This window comes from Neomonachus schauinslandi, chromosome 7 (genome assembly GCF_002201575.2).
Source record: "Neomonachus schauinslandi chromosome 7, ASM220157v2, whole genome shotgun sequence".
Lineage (NCBI taxonomy): Eukaryota > Metazoa > Chordata > Mammalia > Carnivora > Phocidae > Neomonachus > Neomonachus schauinslandi.
Window position 1 is genome coordinate 46,847,069 of NC_058409.1, and position 22,713 is coordinate 46,869,781.

General features: G+C 35.5%; 1 protein-coding gene across 1 annotated transcript in view; it reads right to left on the reverse strand.

Annotated features, from left to right (window-relative positions):
* The window catches only part of ADAMTS6 (ADAM metallopeptidase with thrombospondin type 1 motif 6), a 306,464-nt gene that overhangs the window by 199,201 nt on the left and 84,550 nt on the right, over positions 1-22,713 (reverse strand). The gene's annotated exons all lie outside the window — the stretch shown is intronic.

Consider the following 22,713-nt stretch of genomic DNA (forward strand, 5'->3'; position numbering starts at 1 on the left):
TCTCAGTACTAATTGCTGAATTAGTTACCTTGGGCTGCTGTAACAAAACAGCATAGACTAGACGGCTTAAACAACAGTTGTTTATTTCTCATAGTTCTGGATGCTGGGAAGTCCAAGATCAAGATGCTGGCAGATGTGGTGCCTGGTGAGAGTTCTCTTCCTAACTTGCAGACAACCACCTTCTTGCTATATCCTCACCTGGTGGAGAAAGAGAAGGCTCTGGTCTTGTCCTCTTTTTATAAGCACTCTAATCTCACCATGTGGGCTCCACTCCCATGACCTCATCTAAATCTAATTACCTCTTAAAGGCCCACCTCCCAATAATATCACATTGAGGATTAAGGTTTCAACATATGAATTTTAGGGGAACACAAACATATAGCCCATAATACCCCTTTATTTTTATTTTTTTTTAAGTATGCTCTACGCCCTGTGTGGGGCTTGAACGCACAATCCCAATATAAAGAGTTGCATGCTCTATGGACTGAGCCAGCCAGGTGCCCCCCATGACACCACTTTAAATGAACAGATAATTTGGTTTATGTACCTCATTTCATAGGTTATATCTTTGATAATATCATCTCTTTATCTAAATGACATGAATTATCTCAAGAAAGTTACTTGCTGATATTTCTGAATGCCTAAAACCTAAGGCCAGCAATATGTATACTATTTGATGAAGTGACATATTTATTGTTATTATTTTTATGTGAACATCTTACACAATAGTTTTCAAAGATGTGCCAGGGTTATGTGCCTAATAAATATTAGATAATTTTAGCTACTAATTCCTATAATAAGTCAGAGACTACCACTGTTTTTGCTCATGGAATGATTAAAGATTTACCATCAGTTCATAAAATATCTCTGGTTATTTACATCATAATATGAGTTTTCCATTCATTCTAGTAGGGTGTTTCTATGGGGAAACACAGAGATAATTAACTATAAATGCCTTTTGCCCTTGCAAAATTGTCCCCAAACCATTGCAAAATATTGATCTAACTGACAAGATTGAGATTTTCATATCTAAGTTATAAAAACCTACTAGGACAGGAATTTCACTCCTTTGTAATCATGTATAGTCTCAAGTCAACGGATTATCATAATTGTCCTCTGGGCCTTTTCTCATTACTATCTCAATACTATTCCATTTTTGATTAACTAACTTTCCCTCTTTGATTGTCTTGTCACTAAATCATGATATATTTATTTACAATGAATAAATTGTTACTATATTTTTACACATTCACAAAAGTGGTATATTACATTTTTGGAATCTTGCCTTTTAATTACCAATATATTTTGAACATCATTCCAGATGTAGTAAAGAATGTAAGTTATTTGTATAAACTGGTTTTATATTGTACATGATATAAAATGGACTGATCAATTAGTTCCAGAGTAAACTAAATTTACCTAATTAATAAATACCACCTTGAAAGATAATTGTCTTTTTTAGGAAGTAAATAACAAGAATACCAATATTCCTTTGTAGCTGCATGAAGAAATGCACCATATATTTTTAATATTAAAATATTTATAACTATTACAGCACCTAGAACAAAATAGATAAATTTTTGAATAAAAATAGTTGGTCTTCTAAAAAATAAGGTAACAGGGTGCTCTTTGTTTAGAAAACAAACTACCTCATTATAAAAAATACAACTTCCTCTAGTATTGAGAAAAAAATTATATTTGATATCAACATAAAAAATACAACTTCCTCTAGTATTAAGAAAAAAATTCGGGCGCCTGGGTGGTTGGTTAAGCGACTGCTTTTGGCTCAGGTCATGATCCTGGAGTCCCTGGATCGAGTCCCGCATCGGGCTCCCTGCTCGGCACGGAGTCTGCTTCTCCCTCTGACCCTCCCCACTCTCATGTGCTCTCTCTCATTCTTTCTCTCTCAAATAAGTAAATAAAATCTTTAAAAAAAAGAAAAAAATTCTATTTGGCATCAACATATAATGGAAATGCTTTATAAACAATGAAAAATTGATCAGTCCATTTTGTATTATTTAAAAGGCAAGGCCAGTTTATACAAATAATGTTACACCCTTTACAACATCTAAAATTGTTTTCTTTCTAAATTTTTTACTACAGCATCTTTTTAGTTTTACACAACATGGTAGACCACAACAGCTCCTTGCCTCAAAATAAAGTACACAGCTTATTTTGTCTTCTTCCTCAAAAACCTCAAAACCAAAGAAGCTATTTAAAGCAAAAAAGGAAAAAGCATAATACACATGCAAAACATTGCTCAATAGGAAGAAAAATGTTTCTTTTGTGAGTATATGTGTCTTTTAATCCAGCCACAAGCAACCAATAGTCTAGTTCTGTTAGGCAGTACTTTGGTAGTCAATTTGCAAGGATAAATAATTTTTATTTATGGTCAGGCAAAGAATTTAACAACACTGATTTGGAAAGCTTGACTGCTTTTTAAAAATGCATATGAAAGGGTTACTCCCAGAAAAAACACCACCACAGTACTTTATTTTCTGTACATATGTATATAAAAGTTAAAAGCTAAAATATAAATATATTTAAAACTTAAATATGATCACATATTTTTTATTGATTTTTACCTCAAACCAGTTAATAAGCAACAGCTGTCCTCTATCTTCTAATGCATGGCATAGTAACAAGAAAGTAGGGAAAGAGGTCATATTGACTATCCTTCTGATTTAATGAAACATCAAACTACACTGTCTTATTAACAGAACTGAGTATAACTCAAATTACATTACCGCTGTCAAGTCCACTAGACACCTTTGCCATAACGGTTGATCATAAAATCAGAATTTCTTGATGAACTGTTGATTTTCCTCAGTCAGAAAAAAAAAATGAAAAAATGCAGGTTTACCTAATGACCTATTAGAACAATAAATACTTCAAATGCCCTGTGAGCACTTTGATGTTATCAGTAAGGATCTACAGTGTAACAAAAAATTTCACGTGTCCCATAGTCACTTACTCTAACTTTCTAAATGTAAAATTCAGCTCATATTTAATCCAAATCCTTCATGCTACAGGTTAAATTGATTTCTTTTTGTTTGACCTTCAGTGAAGATTGAGAACATCTGGTCTCCATCCTTTATACATAAGTTAAATACCTCTAAATCTTCTCTTCTCTGGAATAATAATAATCCCTGCTACTTAAAAAATTTTCTTTTAGGTTTCTCTTTCAACCCTTTAATCATCTTTGTGGTCCTCCTCTGAACTTTCTCCAAGTTCTCCACGTCCTTCCTTAGTGGTAGAGCCCAGAACTAGAAACAATGCTCTCATAAGGGCCTGACCAGTGGCAAGAACTACGGGAAAATAACCTCAACTTTCCTGCGTTCTTAATTCTTATTTATGTGACTTTGCATTGTGTTTGCTTTCACCACAACACTACATTGTTAACTTACACTAATCTTGTTATTCCTTTACTACTAAGGGGGTTTCCAACTTTACTTACAGTTATCCATTCTCTGGATTTTATGCTATTTTTCCTCTCCAACCATAATGCTTTGTATTTGTCCCCAGCTACATTTCATTATCCTAGTTTCTATTCAATATTCCAATTTGCTAAGTTTAGTCTAACACTACTATCTATAATGATATAAGGCATTGATGCCTCTAACCCCATTTCTCTCTAATTGCAATTGCTAGTAATTTATTAAGAATGTTACAACATCTAATCATTACCTGTCTACAAGAGGAGTTTACGTGTTCGAAAAACTTGAGTGCCAGAATTCATCATCCTCTGACCAAACTATGCTTGTGTAGACCTTGTTACATTTGTTCCCTCACCTTCAGGTCCCAGCCCAACACTAACTGTCTCAGAGACTAGATGACAGAAGGTGTGAAAAACCAAAATGTTTCCATAACTTCATAAAGTCTCAGAGACTTTAAAAATTTTGTTAAGATTTTATTTATTTGAGGGAGAGAGAGCGAGGACGAGCAGAGGGAGGGGCAAAGGGAAAGGGAGAAGCAGACTTCCCGCTGAGCAGGGAGCCTGATGCAGGACTCGATCCCAGGACCCTGAGATCATGACCTGAGCCAAAGTCAGATGCTTAACCGACTGTGCCACCCAGGTGCCCCGAGACTTTAAAATTAATATTTCCTAATATATTGATGAGTTTCTTTTATAGGAAATAATGAAAAGCTTGGAGGATCAAAACATAACTATTTGGGTTACCCTGCCATGCAAGGCCTTCTATTCCGTCATTAACTGAACAAGAGTTATTTGAATACGTTTACTGATAAATATTTTTAAAAGGCACTTTTGTAATGACCTTATTGCATGTGGAGCTATGCCAAATAAAATAACAAAAAAAATTAAACTGACCTGGGTTTCTACTGCGTAGGAGCTACATATTTAAAAAACTTACTAACATGCAAGCATAGATAGCCAGATAAAATCCATCAAGTCATCTATTGCTATCACACAGACATGAATTACATAGAGAAAACACAAGAGAGTTGCAAGAGAAAATGCACTTAAGAGATGGAAGACGAGGATCACTACTTAATTGCCATTAAGAAGAAAAGTAATCACGGTGTTCTATGCTCCATCTGAACAAAGCTGTTCCAAACTTGTAAAAATATCTAGTGAGCACTAACACCATACCTTATAAAGTATAGAAGCAAAAGACATTTATAAGTGATAAAACAAGAAACAAAGGTTAAATTACTGTTTAAAATCAAAATGGTAAACAAAAGAAGAATAAAAATGATTAAATGTATTAGGAAGATGGGTGTACAGTCAGTGGTTTAAATCAGTAAAATTGGGACTCCTGGGTGGCTCAGTTGGTTAAGCATCTGCCTTCAGCTCGGGTCATGATCCCAGGGTCCTAGGATCGAGTCCCACATCAGGCTCCCTGCTCAGCAGCGAGCTTGCTTCTCCCTCTGCCTGCTGATCCCCCTGCTTGTGCTCTCTCTCTCTCTCACACAAATAAATAAATAAAACCTTAAAAAATAAATCAGTAAAATTATTATCCATAAGAGAAGCAAATAAAAGAGAATATCTAAAATTAACAAATCAAAAAGTTATGGTAGGGTTGCTGGAGTGGGGTGGGGGGGTGGGAGGGATGGGGTGGCTGGGTGATAGACATTGGGGAGGGTATGTGCTATGGTGAGCACTGTGAATTGTGCAAGACTGTTGAATCACAAATCTGTACCTCTGAAACAAATAATGCAATATATGTTAAGAAAAAAAAAGAAGAAAAAGATAGCAGGAGGGGAAGAATGAAGGGGGGGAAATCGGAGGGAGAGACGAACCATGAGAGACGATGGACTCTGAAAAACAAACTGAGGGTTCTAGAGGGGAGGGCGGTGGGGGGATGGGTTAGCCTAATGATGGGTATTAAAGAGGGCACGTTCTGCATGGAGCACTGGGTGTTATGCACAAACAATGAATCATGCAACACTACATCAAAAACTAATGATGTAATGTATGGTGATTAACAACAGTAAAAAATTTTTTTAAAAAGTTATGGTAAAATCATATTATTTAGAGACAGACCACTAACTCCCAGAAGTAACAGCTGGGAAGGGATGGGTCAAGAAACTGTGGCTTATTACCATAATAATACATTATTTTAGTGTTAGAAAATTAACAAAAAAATCCTGTTCTATACACTTATCATGACGAGCACTGAGTAATGTATAGAATTGCTGAATCACTATATAGTACACCTGAAACTAATATAACACTATATGTTAACTATACTGGAATTTAAAAACTTAATAAAAAAAGTTATTTTCTACTCAAGATTGATTAAAACACAATTCATGGTCAAAAGAAATTTAGAATAGATTAGACGACAAAAATACAAATAAATTTTTTTGTTTTGTTTTTGTTTTTTTTTACACTTTATTATTTTTTTGTAGTTTTTAATTTTATTATGTTATGTTAGTCACCATACAATACATCATTAGTTTCTGATGTAGTGATCCACGATCCATTGTCTTCGTATAATACCCAGTGCTCCATGCAGTACGTGCCCTCCTTAATACCCATCACCGGGCTAACCAATCCCCCCTCCCCCCTCCCCTCTAGAACCCTGTTTGTTTCTCAGGTCCATAGTCTCTCATGGTTCATCTCTCCCTCCAATTGCCCCCGCCCATTTTTCCTTTCCTTCTCCTAATGTCCTCCATGTTATTCCTTATGTTCCACAAATAAGTGAAACCATATGATAATTGACTTTCTCTGCTTGACTTATTTCACTTAGCATAATCTCCTCCAGTCCCATCCATGTTGATATAAAAGTTGGGTATTCATCTTTTCTGATGGCTGAGTAATATTCCATTGTATATATGGACCACATCTTCTTTATCCATTCATCTGTTGAAGGGCATCTCGGCTCTTTCCACAGTTTGGCTATTGCAGACATTGCTGCTATGAACATTGGGGTGCATATGGCCCTTCTTTTCACTACATCTGTGTCTTTGGGGTAAATACCCAGGAGTGCAATTGCTGGGTCATAGGGTAGCTCTATTTTTAAATTTTTGAGGAACCTCCACACTGTTTTCCAAAGTGGCAAAAATACAAATAAATTTTAATATGACAGAGTATTCAATAATCATAGGGAGCCATTAATGCAGGTTTTTTTTAAGCCTAAAAAATGTGCGAGAAACCTCCAGGCATATATATAATTGCCATTCTCTCATATGCCACTCGTGTATATATGAAACTTAAGATCTCTTATCTTGATTTTTCTTCTAGTTACAAAGTAGAGTAACACTGTCATCCTCAACTGAAGAATATTGTATTTCAAATTAGCATAATGATATTGTACTCACAAACAATCCAAACTACTCATCATTGCCTATATGGCTCTAAATGATCAGTCCTTGCCTCTCAGTACTACATTCCTTCTCACTTACTATGAACTAACGGCACACACCAACCTACATTCTTCCACAAATATGCAAGGCTTATTTCTACCATACGATTCTTCCCTATATCTTCATATGACTGAATGAAACTTACCTTACTAGTACATCCCTGCATTCCATAATCAGTCCTATAGTAATAGCAAGCTTAACATTATGTTGTTACCTACAAGGTATGTGTTAGCCTAAAACACTGTTAGTAGTAAAGAAATGACTCAAAATATATGTTTTTTGTGCAAAGTGTTACTAGTTCCCATAGGAATTGTCTCTTTAGACTTCACAACAACCTGGGGCACAGTGTAGAAAGTGAAAAGGTATTATTTTCATTCAATGATTGTGCAAACTGAGATTTACAGAAGTCAAATAATTTACCAAAGACCATATGGCTAGTAAGCAGGGACACAGGGTGAGATTTTAAACTCACCCATTTCGAAAAACAGTCCAGTGCCCTTATCATTTGTTAAAAATGACACACCGAAAACATTTACTCTTAAAAGGCAGAAAATTTGAAGATTCTTGTCTCCAGCACAGAATCACTATAGAGCATTGGGTAAACATGAACTCTCACTATTCTGTAATTCCTAAATAAAAATGACTGTGATATTCCAATGATTTCCAATGATTCACAACTGGAAAATGCTTAAATATCCTCAGATTAAAAACTGTGATGTTACAAATTCTTCGTATTTGTGTATTCATTCATTTATTCAACAGATAATTAATGAGAACCTCCCCTGTGCTAGGCACTGTACTGGGTTCTGTGAATAGAGCAATGAATTAAGACACACACAAGGTTTCTATTTCTTTGGAAAACAGAAGGCAATTACTGTCCCTACGACAAATTTGGGTAGTGTGAATTTTAGTGAATATTGATACTATAGCACAAATGTGTACCAAAAAACCAAACTTCTCTATCAAAGAGTATGTAAACCTTTCCTCCCAATAGATTATTAAATTCTAAAAGTAATAAGTATCTAAATAATGTTAATTTACTTCTCTTTGTGAAACATCTAATAGAAAAAATTAAGCTACTAAATATTTAATTTTATTCAACTAATACACTCACAAATTGTTTAAGATTTATGTATGTTAGACACTCTACCAAAATTCTTTTGAGCATGTGCAATATACTAGGAACTATTTAAGGATTCTAAACTTTGATGAAAACATTTTACCCCTATTTGTGAGACAATTAAGAAATTGTATGCCAGGGCGCCTGGGTGGCTCAGTTGGTTAAGCGACTGCCTTCGGCTCAGGTCGTGATCCTGGAGTCCCTGGATCGAGTCCCGCATCGGGCTCCCTGCTCGGCAGGGAGTCTGCTTCTCCCTCTGGCCCTCCCCCCTCTCATGTGCTTGCTCTCTCTCATTCTCTCTCTAATAAATAAAATCTTTAAAAAAAAAAAAAAAAAAAAAAAAAAGAAATTGTATGCCACTTACGAGTAAGGTATACAAACTCATTGTTCTTTTTGGACTGGTCTCAAATGCAATGTTCACGGCTCCTTCCATACACGTTCTAATTTTCTTTCCCCTTATCTATTCTATCATCTTTCTATACACATAAGACATATCCAAGATCCACCTTATCCAGGAAGTATTTTCTGCTGACTCTTCAGTTGATCTCTCTTTTTGAGCTTCACCTGCACGTCAATTATTAACTATATATTCCTTCATATTTTTATGTGTACATCTACTTGTATAACATGTTTTCTCATCTATAAAATGGGAAAAAATAATAATAACTATAGCTCCTAGTTGCTTTGTGGATAAACTTGGGTATTGCATATATACTGTGCATATTAGCACAGTAAGTGCTTAATAAATATTACTGATATTTTAATTATTGTTGCTTTTAATAGGAATAAATAAGTGTAAACTAATTGATTAGGTTAGTCTCATTCAGTGGTTAATGGAAATTGGTTTTTTTGCAATTATGTTTGATAATACTAGTAACTTCTTTTTCTTTCATCTCTTTATTATAACTTAATCACAAATTCCAAATTTTACATCAGCAAATTGCATAATTTAGAAATGACAATAACTCTTTTACTAAATATTATGAAGTAAGTAACAATATCCTATTCTTGTAGATTCTCACTTAATTTAATTCACAAAATAGACACTGAAAGATGATATTTGTAGCATTATAATGTAGCTAATAGCAAACTGGGAACTACCTTGCAATTTATTCTGAATCTTCAACAAGGTTTCCTTGGAGTTGCCAACCTAAAAACTCACTAGCCCCAATGTAGTTAAGATAAATGAAGTGTCAGGAAAGATTTTGTGGCAAGTATAAAGGCCTATTTGGCTGGTAATTTTTCTCCACCTGCCAATTTACAAAATCCTCAATCTTTCTTCCAAAAAAACACCATTTTTTTTTGTTGTTTCCTGAGCACTAGTTATAAATCAAATTAGAAATCCCCAAAGTGCTCTTGCTGCTTGTTGGCCAAATCTAGTATATCTCCTAATTTATTCAGATTCTTCCTTGCCATTTACATTATTTCAAAGACTAAAAAAAATTTTGAGCAAAAATCCTGATGGCTCCTCTTGTGGACTTATTGTAATACAAAGGTTTGTAGTAAGGTAATGTGGGGATGTTCTGTCACAAAATCATCAAAATGATGTAAGCATCAATATGAATATACTATGAAAATGAATCACTGCATGAATAGTTAAAAGACATGATGACGGGCGCCTGGGTGGCTCAGTCGTTAAGCTCATTAAGCGTCTGCCTTGGGCTCAGGTCATGACCCCGGAGTTCTGGGATCAAGCCCCTCATCGCATCGGGCTCCCTGCTCAGCGGGGAGCCTGCTTCTCCCTCTCCCACTCCCCGCCCCCTGCCTGTATTCCCTCTCTCTGTCTCTGTCAAATAAATAAATAAAATCTTAAAAAAAAAAAACCATGATGACAGTGATATGTTAAAACTGTACAAAGACAAGGCAGTAATCCAAGGTAGAGGCTTTTTTTAGACACAAAGAGCAAGGCTGTCAAATTCAGAATGACCCTCAAAATAACAAAATAGTTAAAAAATTTGTCTTCACCTAGGATTTCAACTTCCATTATCAACTTACTCGGTTCCTATGGTACACAAGACACGATTCTACTCTCACCAAGGAATCATTATGGCAAAAGGGAATTTGAACTGTGACACCAACATTTGGCATTACTGAACCAAGAAAAAAAAATTGACTAAAGTAAAAATAGCCTTTCCCACTCAAATCAAATACCTTCCCTAAATCCACCTTAGCTTGTCATGGCACTTAGCCACTTAGATTTTAAAATCGTGACCACTTAAGAGAGAAGACACAAAGCCACCTTGGACAAATAGAATTATATTTACTCTGCTGATGAGAAAGAGTAAAACAGAGAGTAAACAAGGGAATTCAAACACCTTCTCTAAAGCCTGGCCAAGATGCTGTTTTAATTTCATTAACATGATCAGTTTCATTTTAATTAAATTTTTGGAGTTTGTATCAGTATTATAATAGGGCTAGGAACATGTATAATAAAACTAATAATACACACTCTTTAGGTATGAGATGCTGTCATAAACTTGGATTATATATTTTAATTCTGTTTATTTTACAAAGTGCTTCCTTCACCTCCTAATTTCATGTGTCCATTCCTAGCTCCTAGCTCAAACACAAACACACACATCTTCATAATAAAGTGAGGCTAAGAAACCATTCACATTAGGAGGAGTTTTTTCTTAGTACCATGGCTCCTACCTTTAATAGACATATTTTTAGCTTAAATTTAAATGAGTAAAAGTTCACATGATTTCGTGCTTGCTTCAGCAGCACATACACTTTAAAAAATTATTTCAAGGTTTTGTCAATTTATTTCATACACCCAACTCATTAAAATGATAATTATTTTGCAAGCTTCACCGCCAGAAAAATACAAGGAATCACAAGACAGACACACAAATGGAGAGCAAGACACAGACATTGTTAATAATAATCCACTGAAATATTCTCTGTTGCAAACATTTTCCCATCCCCCCTCTGTTGCAAATATTCTATCTTGAAAATAAAACATTTCTGTTGACCTCTTGCTAACTAGCTATCCTCAAAAGAACTCTTATCTCAGCAAATAGGAGAACTGCGTTCTATTCCTGGTTGTGACGTGTCAGTGAACCTCTCTACAATTATGTCAAATGAGGACTGCTATTATTTCCCCCTTGTTTATTTCAAAAGCATATTCCATAAAAATGGAAGGCATGCAATATGAAAGGAACAACCAAACAATAGGACCCCACCTCCTAGACCCAGAGAGCAGCTTATTAGCCCTAAAGACCCAGGCTTTTCAGTTCTTGTCCTAGGGACAATATTTTGCACTTTTCTTGTTTAGCATTTAATATCTTTTATTTATATGCATTTTTATCACTTCCAAGGACCCTCTCTTCAAATTAATTCAAGCCAATGACACCATAATAACATTTATCACTTGCTCAACCTCTACCTTGCTGGGAAGCTGGAATTTATTAAGGATTTTAAGTGCCAACCAAATATTGATGCAGCTGCTCCCTGAAGTTTTAGGATATGTTAAAATTGTGTGCTTTGGAGAATGAACATTGAAGGTGCTCAGCTTTCTATATCTCCTCTCCTTCCACGTCTCAACTCACTTTTATTTAGCTTTATACTTTTTTAAGTAAGCTCTACACCCAACATGGGGCTTGAACTCACAAACCCGAGATCAAGAGTCACATGCTCTACTGGCTGAGCCAGCCAGGTGCCCCAATTTAGCTTCATATTTTATTTTATTTATTTTTGTTTAATGATTTTATTGACTTATTTGAGACAAAGAGAACCAGAGGGGAGGGGTAGAGGGAGAAGGAGAAGCAGATTCCCGTGCTGAGCAGGGAGCCAGACAGGGGCTCATTCCCAGGACCCTGAGATCATGACCTGAGCTGAAGGCAGATGCTTAACCGACTGAGCCGCCCAAGCGCTCCTATTTTATTTTTTTAAAGATTATATTTATTCATTTGAGAGAGAGAGGGGGAGAGCACGCAAAAGCAGTGGGGAGGGGCAGAGGAGAGGGAGAAACAGACCCCCTGTTCAGCAGGGAGCCCAACATTGGGCTCGTGGGGCTTGATCCCAGGACCCTGACTGAGATCATGACCTGAGCGGAAGGCAGACGCTTAATGGACTGAGCCACGCAGGTACCCCTAGCCTTATATTTTAAATGAATATATCACATACTCTCCAGGAGTACCAAGATTATTAATGAAATAGCCCCTAATGCAGATTAGGATTCACTAACTAGGTTTGGCATAGAGTTTGCTATGGGGTGTGGTAGGGTGAAGGTAGAAGAGGAGAGTGTTAAATAAAAAAGCATAATTAATAGAATTTACTGGATTCAAAACTAGGTATAAAACTAATCCACAATTACTTGAGCAGAAATTAGACAGATGACTTTGTAAAAAAATTAATGAAATTGCAGGTTTTAAGGCAATACGTTTGTAATTCAGAAGCAGTTTCCTTATTTATTCACACACACTGAGAGTTTATCATTACAAAGCACTGTGATCTAGTCCTTTAATCCAGAGACCGAAGAAAGATAGTGAATGTTATTAGAGTTCAGAGCAGGAAGAGAATATGACCTTGAAACAATTCCAAATTTACTTATTTCATATATAAAAGTTGCTAAAAATACACCCTTAATGATATATCTCCTTTATAAGACATTTTATATTTTTTAATTGTTTACTTTTGCTGATCTAATGCCCCTTTAAAGTGAGCTTTTGCTACATGTCATCATATCTTCTCCCTACCATGTAAGCTCCTGTAAGAACTTAGTGAATTCTGTGGATCCTCAGTGATGATTTGCAGATAAAGATTATAATGTATCAACCTCTTTTGGGACCATCTAGAAGTGATTCAGTTGGCCCATAAATATAAATCTCTTAATGAAAGAGGGGAAGCTGGCCTTCAAAACAAAGACTACAGGCTAGAGAAAGAAAAAAAAAAATTAGTGAGAACAAGATGGCTTAAAATACTTTATACAAACATGAAATGAGTTTTGTTTGGATTCTAAATTTGCAGTGAATTTACAACCCATTCTACCCCAAAATTCCTCTTTATAAGATGTACAATTATGCTGAATGTCTCAGTATTCCAAAGACACTCAAATAGCTACTACCATCCACCTTAAAAAAATTGTTTTAAATATATACATAAATTTGGTACTCAAAGTTCAGTACCAATACCACTTCATAGAACCAGGCACCTCAGTTTCAACCTACAACTCCCAAACTGTTTCCGTTTCTACACCACTGCAACTAACAATCCTGCCAGACTGCACAAAACCATTCAGTGGTTTTGTCTGATGTGGAAAAAAGTCCATGAGGGACTAGGAGGTGCCACCAAATTCATGCCAGGATAAAGATCTAAGTCAGTTGGGCTAGAAATTGGTGCCTTAACCCAATGCATCACCTTATTTCCATTCCCTATCTTTTTGAGTAAAAATTATTTTTACCATGGTAATTTTGTATTTATCACTCAAACAAAAAACTGCTTTGTACAAAGGAATGCTAGTGTACCTGAAGGAACCGTTCTGGTAGGTTTTTGGAAGAGTTCATTTTTCTAACGTTAAAACTTAGGCTGCATAGTGATCAACAGGGGACTGTGGTTGGCTGAGGAGAACATGAAGTTAGCCTGTCAGGACGTCCGAGTTCTAGTTCTGCTGCCACCAGTAACTAATTATAATCTCTTTAGCAAGTCATCACACTGTGCCATAATTTTCCCACACTGGCTCTCAACTTCACCGCATTGCCAGGAGAGCCAGATGAAATATTCCAAATGAACAGAAAAGTACTTAATGAACTTAATAAATTAACCAATCAAAATTAATAAAATAACTTAATTTCATTGTTTTTTTTAACCCAGAGAAAATTCTATCAATAAATATTATCTGTCATCCAAAAAAAATTATCCAAGACTAAGTACTATTCTGAGACTGTTTCCTTAAAAACCAAATTATAAATCTAGAAAAGTAAACATAGCTCAAAATCATTTCTATAAATACTTATATTAATTCAATGATGAAAAATAGAGCTTGAAGAGTACTCCCTCTGTTTCAGATGACAGTTGCCATAACAGCAGGAATTACTAGGCTCACTTCTTCCAATCACAGTTTCTCTTCTCTCTTGGTAACCTTTTATTGACTTCAGAAGAGATTTTTGCCTTCAGTAGGGGGAGAGACAAATAGAACTCAGTCTACAATTTTCACTCCAGGAGAGAAGTCACTTATGAATGTGATTTTAAAACCAAATAAAGCTATCCTATTTCAGTAGAGAAGTTTTCTAAAATGGAAGCTTTTAAATATCACTGATAAAAATAATTTTTTGCTGTAAATTTGGCATCAAAGAATATAGAAGGAATACATAATAAACCCCGGTTTATCCAAAACTCAAAAGGTAAAATTAAAACAACAAGCATCTTTCCATGGTATTGTATAATCTGGATTTCATAAAGATGTACCCAAGTCAATGCCGGAGCCTGCCAGAATTTCTGATTCATCATATATTAAATTATATTCAAAGTAATTTTCATATTAAGTACTAATTGTAGTCTAGCTCTGCAAATGCATACTAAACCATGTATAAAAATATTATAATTCTCATGTAAATGAAATACCTAATTCTCCACCTTTTTGGAGAAAAAATAGAGAATACTATAATAAGTTACTAATATAAACATAAACTGCTTCAAATGCTGGTATGACTATTTTTCTATATTTAAGTCAATATAAAATACTAAAATGGCTTAATCTATGGCCAACTGGTTGTAATAAGAGCTCCAAACTCTTTTTTTCAATTTTTAAATTTTAATTCCAGTATAGTTAGTATACAGTGTTATATTAGTTTCAAGTGTATAATATAGTGATTCAATAATTCTACGTATTACTCAGTGCTCATCATAACAAACTCTTTCATGCTTGGAAAATTACATAACCCTTATGCCTAGACTGCAAATAATGCTATTCTGGCAAATTCTAAAGTTAGCATTAGCAAAGTAAAAGAAAATTTTAGCATTAATATGAATATTTAAAATCCTTATCTTTTCCCCAAAAAATGATACTTTCAGGTATAAAAATGCGAAGTTTATTCTTATTTCATTTCAGGCCAATACTTATTCCTCTTTTTGGCCATGAGTGTTTCAACATCTTAAAAATGCATTTGAGCTTATTTTAATATTATTGACTTCTTTCATCAAATCTAAAAGGGGGTTAAACATAATCCACAAAATGCAAATAATTTTTGGAAGCATTTCTTAGTGGACTTCTATGCTGTAACATATTCAATTAAGGATAAGAGACTTTTAAGTAATCTTTAGGGAAAGCCACCTGCCAAACAATACAATGTTCATGGTAAGAAAATTATCTTTGGGATTTGTAATTTCAAATCAAAATAAATCATCAACTTCAAAAAGAATGATTTTCTGTGTCAAATAGAAATGTTAACATTGTGAAAAGCTTGTGCCTATGAATCATTTAAAAATCATCCCAGGATATTTCAACTTGATCTAAGCCATAACTGGAAATTTTCAGAGCCAACTGCAAGCTACCTTTACAGTCTATTTTGAATTTAGAAAAACTGAAGTGCAAAAATCACATGAAGATATGATAAGGAGTCTGGTGTTCTGAACTCCTGTCACCTTGCCAAACACAGTTCACCATCTAAGAAGCCAACCTCTCTGTGTTTGTTAAGGGCACAGATATCCTCCATTTGACTGTAGGATATGGTTCTCTCTCTTCAAATATTGATGTGAAAGCCTTTTGGCTAAGTATAAGGACAATTTTTCCCTGGAGAAACTGCAGCTGTGAGAGTTGACCTCAGCCTTTTAAGACCAAAAGATTCTGTCTGGGAAAATGACTTACTGATTATCACAGTTAGCCAGAATAAAAGGCCTCAGTCTTCAGAGATTCTTCACTGAATAACTGCTGTCTTTTAGTATTCTTAATATATCATAAAGTACCACCATACTGCACAACTCCAGAGGATAACATTCATAGAGAATACAATGAGGGTATGCTCCCTGGAGTTCTGAAATTTAGCCCTGGTATTGCCATCATCAGTAAAGCTTTCTTGCTTTCTTGTTAAGTTCTGCTTATGAAACCTGGACTTATTTAATGATATAGTCTACTTACTGTAGATATGCTGCCCAGATCAGATCACCTTACCAATTTATAGTTCTTGCCAGCCTGATAAAGATCGGTACTCTTATAGCTAACCTACAACACCTATTCCTGCCTTTCAAAAAGGGATTTTGCTTGCTCAAGGCCAAGACAGAGAAAAATTCTACTTAACTTCTACTGAAATCAAAAAACTGATCACTCATGATAAATACTATAATGTAGTATAAAGACCACTCACAGGAGTGAGAAGATCTTACTTATATGCCTCAGATCACTCGTCTATAGGTTAGGGACAATAATATAATTGTCTTAACCATTTCATAGAATTATTATGATAATTACCAGAAAATATGCCAAAGTGCTCTATAAGCTGAAACCCAGTATGTAAACATTATTTTGCAAATACATAAATCTTTAATGGAAAAGTCTTCTCAATATTAACTGAACACAGCAATGTTAAATTATTTAGAACAGAATTTCTAAGGGTTCATTTGTTTAAAGGACCATATTCAGGGTGTCTTTTTTCAAATGGGTTATTTTTTTAATATAAAATTTGCTCAGGGGCGGGGCACCTGAGTGGCTCAGTTGGTTAAGCGACTGCCTTCGGCTCAGGTCATGATCCTGGAGTCCCGGGATCGAGTCCCGCATCGGGCTCCCTGCTCAGCAGGGGGTCTGCTTCTCCCTCTGCCCTCTTCCCTCTCATGCTCTCTGTCTCTCATTCTCTCTCTCTCAAATAAATAAATAAAATCTTAAAAAAAAAAAAAAATTTGCTCAGGGGCGCCTGGGTGGCTCAGTCGGTTAAGCGTCTGGCTTCAGCTCAGGTCATGATACTGGGATCCTAAGATGGAGCCCCACATCAGGCTCCCTGCTCAGCGAGGGGTCTGCCTCTCCCTCTCCCACTGCCCCTCCTCCCCACTTGTGCTCGTGCTCTCTCTCAAATAAATAAATAAAATCTTTTAAAAAATTAGCTCATATATGAACTAGAGAAGCATGTGATGTAATTTCTTTCTACAAGGTAAAATAAAGGTTGTTAGATTATAATACACAACAGTGTCTTTGCCTGCTAATTGTTTCACTTAGGTACAGACTTTTTAGCAGTTTAGAGATTTCATATAATACATTTATAGTTTCAGGGAATGAGCATTCCTATATAATCAATTGCTAGCAGATTTCTGGTTCTGTTTTTGAATTTTATAGTCATCAAATAAAACCCGAAACATCACTTTTGATGCCATTGGCACAAAGTGATCAACTAAACTTAAAAAACAAAAATCCATTTGTTCCAGGTTTAAACCCAATCATTTTATCAGATCTCAGATAAACTTGCTTCTAAAACTAACCTGAAAAAAATACAGCTAACCTGGTAAATGCAATCTCCTAAGAGACAAAGGGATGCAAAACATTTAGTGTTACATAAAGGTAGAAGTGAGAATTATTATTCTAAGAACCCTACAACAATTAACTTACTAATGGTAATGGTAAAATGTTTGGCAGGCCTTATATAAGTAACATCTCTATCCTTTCATTCTGATTATGTCTTAAAATAGTCAAAAAGGAAGGAGAAAAAGTGAAAAGAGAGAAGAAAATACTTAATATAAAAATTCTACCAAATCTACCAATGATCCAGACCAAGAGTATATGAACAAGAATTTAGTCATACCACCTCAGTCAGCTGAGTAAAATGCTTCAACCACTACTGATTTTCTTGGCCTTGTGGACTTACACTCTAAAAACTGTAACTCTGCTATAAAAGATGTGTGAGACTCTATGCTATGTAGGATGTGTGAGACTCTTATATAACTAGTATGTCCATTATAGTCTACTTCCATCAAAATCCATGCTCCTAAACCTATTCTCTTAATGATCCCATATTCTCACAAATTGGTCATAGATTTAAAATGCAGGTTATTCTAAGTGTTAAATCAGTAAAGTCTAAATTCAATACATCTAACCGCTGTTCTTGCAGTCAGTACAAGTTCCAGAGGATACCTCCCACCCCATGATCTGCTACCATGTCCAGTAGTAGAGCTGCTCTATTCTATAAATATTGTTGTTTCTGATAACTTTGAGGGGGAAAAAATGAAAGAAAATAAATTACAGAAGTCTATCCAAAAGGCATGGAAAACAACCAAGACAGATTCTCTTCTTTCTAAGCTTCCATTCCAAGAAAAAGAAGTGAGGGTAAGGGGAGACTCTTTTAATATAGGCCAATTAACGGAGCACCTGCCTGGCTCAGTCAGAGGAACATGTAATTCTTGATCTTGGGGTCATGAGTTCAAGCCCCACATTGGGTGTAGAGATTAATTAATTAACTAATTAATTAGAGGCCAGTTAATATATGAACCAAGACAAGGGAATGGAGAACAATATGTGACACCAGAGTCCTTTAAAATATTACAAAGATAATCATGGAAGTGAGACATTAGTACTAATAAATGAATTCAGTAAAGTTGCAGGATAAAAAATACACAGAAATTAGGTGCTTTTCTACATAGTAATAATTAAGTAGCAGAAAGAGAAATTAAGAAAAAAATCCCATTTACAACTGCACTAAAAAGAATAAAACACCTAGGAATAAATTTAAGCAAGGGGGTGAAAGACCTGTACTCTGAAAACCTTAATAAGACAATGATGAAAGAAACCGAAGAAACAGAAACAAATGGAAAGATACCTCATGTTCATAGGTTGAAATAATTAATATCATTAAAATGTCCATACTACCCACAGCCATCTACAGATTCAATGTAATTCCTATCAAAATACCAATAGTATTTTTCACAGAACCAGAATAAATAACACTAGATTGTATGGAAACACAAAAGACCTTGATTTTCAAGTTAAAGCAATTTTGTAAAAGAAGAACAAAGCTAGAGGTATCACAGTCCCAGATTTCAAGATATACAACAAAGCTAAAGTAATTAAAAGAGTATGGAACTGGCACCAAAATAGACACAAAGATCAATGAAAACAGGAGAGTGCGCCCAGAAATAAACTCATGTTTATAGGGTCAATTAACCTATGACAAAGGAGGCAAGAATATGCAATAGGAAAAAGTCTCTTCAATAAATGGTGTTGAGTAAACTGAACAGCTTTGTGCAAAGAAATGAAACTGGACCACTGTCTTACACCAAACACAAAAATAAACTCAAAAGAGATTCAAGAATTAAATGTGAGACCTGAGACCATAAAACTCCTGAAAGAAAACATAGACAGTAATCTCTTGGTCATCATCCTTAGCAACATATTTATGGATATGTCTCCTCAGGCAAGGGAAACAAAAGCAAAAATAAACTATTAGGACTACATCCAACTGAAAAGCTTTTGCGCAGCAAAGGAAACCATTGACAAAACAAAAAAGCAACCTACTGAATGGGAAAAGATATTTGCCAATGAAATATCCGATAAGAGGTTAATATCCAAAATATATAAAGAACTTACACAATTCAATACCCCAACAACAAATAATCTGATTTAAACATTGGCAGAGGACCTGAATAGACCTTTTTCCAAAGAGGACATACAGATGGCCATCAGACCTGTAAAAGATGCTTGACACCACCAATCACAGGGAAATGCAAATCAAAACCACAGTGAGATACCACCTCATACCAACCAGAACGGCTAGCATCAAAAAGACAAATAACAAGTGTTGGTAAGGATGTAGAGAAAAGGTAACCCTCACGAACCTCTGGTAGGAATGTAAATTGGTGCAATGATTGTGAAAAACAGTACTGAGGTTCCTCAAGAAATTAAAAATAGACATGTCATATGATCCAGTAATTCCACAACTGGGTATTTACTCAAAACAAAAACACTAATTAAAAAGGTATATGCACCCCTATGTTTTTTGAAACATTATTTACAATAACCATGATATGGGAACCATCAATAGATGAATGGATAAAGAAGATATGGTATATATATATATATATATATATATATATATATATATATATATATATAATGGAGTATTAGTCATAAAAAAAGAATAGGACCTTGCCATTTTCAACAACATGGATGGATGTACAGGGTATTATATTAACTGAAATAAGTTAGGCACAGAATGATAAATACCATATGACTCACTTATATGTGGAATCTAAAAAACAAGTGAACAACAACAAAAGCAAAGAGAGATGGGATCAGAAATAGAAAAAACTGTTGGCTGCCAGAGGAGAAAGGATTGCGAGGACAGGTGAAAGAGGTGAAGGAAATTAAGAGGTGCAAATGTCCAGTTATAAAATAAATAAATCACAGGAATGAGAAGTACAGCATAGGAAATAAAAATAATAATATTGTAATAATGTTATATGGTGACAGATAATAACAACACTTTATCTTGAATTGGAATTAAGTCACCTTTAACAGTCCAACTCCAGATCCTTAAATGAGAACATTTATCAGTAGATATTGCACTTATTGTGGGTAATATTTCTAAAAACTATAAGATGATACTAAAATTTATAAGTTAAATCTGATTTTTCTCACAGTCACAACAGTGAACTGAAGGTCTGAAAAGGTCTGAAAAATTTATTCCCCAACTGCTGTCAGTCCTCTCTGGGAATTACTCTGTTGTATGGATCAATTTGCCCAAGATCATACCCCCTTCCTGGGGAGAGCTGATGTCAAATGACTGGTGAATGAAGGAGTACAAAGATCTAGCCTCCTTACCATAAACGGGAACAGCTCGAATAGCCTCCCCATGGGATTGGCTGAGGCGATTGTTGGGACTACTGCAATTTCTCCTTTGGCCCAATCCTGATTCATTACCTCCCACCATAGGTATAAATTCCACAAGTTCTCATCAGCAAACATCCTTCATATTAATCCTGCTTCCTGGGGCACCAACCTACCAATTTGCAACTGTGTAAATAAATCAAACAAGATTACATATTTAAATCAAGCAAGACTCAATATATAACCAGTCACATAAAATTCTATTTAAGATCATACTATATCATATGCTACTGCACAAAATTCTCTTTCTCAATTTAGAATTTCTATTTTAAAAAAACTGAGGCTAGGTGGCTCAGTTTGTTGAGTGTCCACTCTTGGTTTCTGCTCATGGTCTCAGGCTCGTGAGAGCAAGCCCCAAGGAGGGCTCCTAGCTAAGGCGGAGTCTGCTGGAGATTCTTTCTCTCCCTCTGCTGGTCCCCCAGCTTGCACGCTCTCTCTTTCTCTCAATAAATAAATCTTAAAAATTTAAATAAATAAAAATTTTAAAAATTTTAAAAAAACAGCCAAAGGATGAACACCTACCTTCATTAAGGTCATGAAATTCAGAATGTTTAGAGGGCTATTTTGAAAGGAAAAAATTTTTAAAGATTTATTTATTTATCTTAGCAGCAGAGAGAGTGTGTGTGCACATGAGTGGGAGGTGCAGAGGGAGAGGGAGAGAGACTCTCAAACAGACTCCTCTCTGAGCTCGGAGCCCAACATGGGGCTCAATCTAATGACATTGAGATCATGACCTCAGTGGAAACCAAGAGTCAGATGCTCAACCAACTGAGCCACCCAGGTGCCCAGAAAGGAAATATTTAATAAAGACTTAAAGTCATTAACTTTTTAGAGTTGGTCCGAGTATGTCTGCTTTGCTTCCTTCTTCTAACTTCACATTTTGTATAGAAAATACGGTTATCAGAAATCAATTTGTCTATGTTTAAAAAGAGAAACTCCTTTTGCTTATTTACCCTATCATTTCACCAATAACTGGATTTCTTTTGTTTTTCTGTTTGATCTGTACTTTCTTCTTATTTTCTTACATAAACTGTTTTTTCTTCTTTTTTTTTAATTTAAATTTTAGGTAGTTAACATACACTGCAACATTGGTTGTTTCTGGAGTAGAATTCAGGGACTCATCACTTCCATACAACACCCAGCGCTCATCACAAGTACCCTCCTTAACACCCATCACCCACCTAGCCCATCCCCTACCCACCTTCTTCCACCAACCCTCAGTTTGTTCTCTATCATTTGGAGTCTCCTATGACTTGTTTCCCTCTCTCCTTTTTTTCCTTTCCCCCTTCCCATATGTTCATCTGTTTCCTTTCTCAAATTCCACATATGAGTGAGATCATATGGTATTTGTCCTTCTCTGATTGACTTATTTCACTTAGCATAATACACTCTAGCTCCATCCATGTCATTGCAGATGGCAAGATTTCACTTTTTTGATGTTTGAGTAATATTCAATTGTGTATATATACTATATTTTCTTTTTTCTTTTTTTTTAGTTGAGTTTATTAGGGAAATATGAGAGGCAAAGACACCCCAAGTGACAAAAAGAAAATTCTGAAAATGTCGCTTCAAGTCAAGTGGGGGCCTTGACCTCCCCAAAAGGACAAGAAACTGGTGGGTTAGGAACAACATTTTCTGGTGGCCACCTTGCCAGGGCATAAGTGTCTCAGCCAGGACTGCCTCCCACCCCCCACCAAAGGTGGAAAGGAGACAAAGACTGTTTATAGAATCAATGCAGAGGCAATGGGAGCTGTAAGGAAAGTCAGAGAGAGAGAGAGAAAGAGAGGTGGGGAGGACCTTGACAAAGAGTCCCAGGTGTTTGGCTCGGAGAGCCTCAAATACACTGACAAACAGTTCTACAAAATGTTACTTAAAAGATAAAATGCCTAATGTTGGTTCCAAGAGCTCCCCTGGACATCTTCCCACATGCCACATCACACACCGATGTACATGGCAGAAC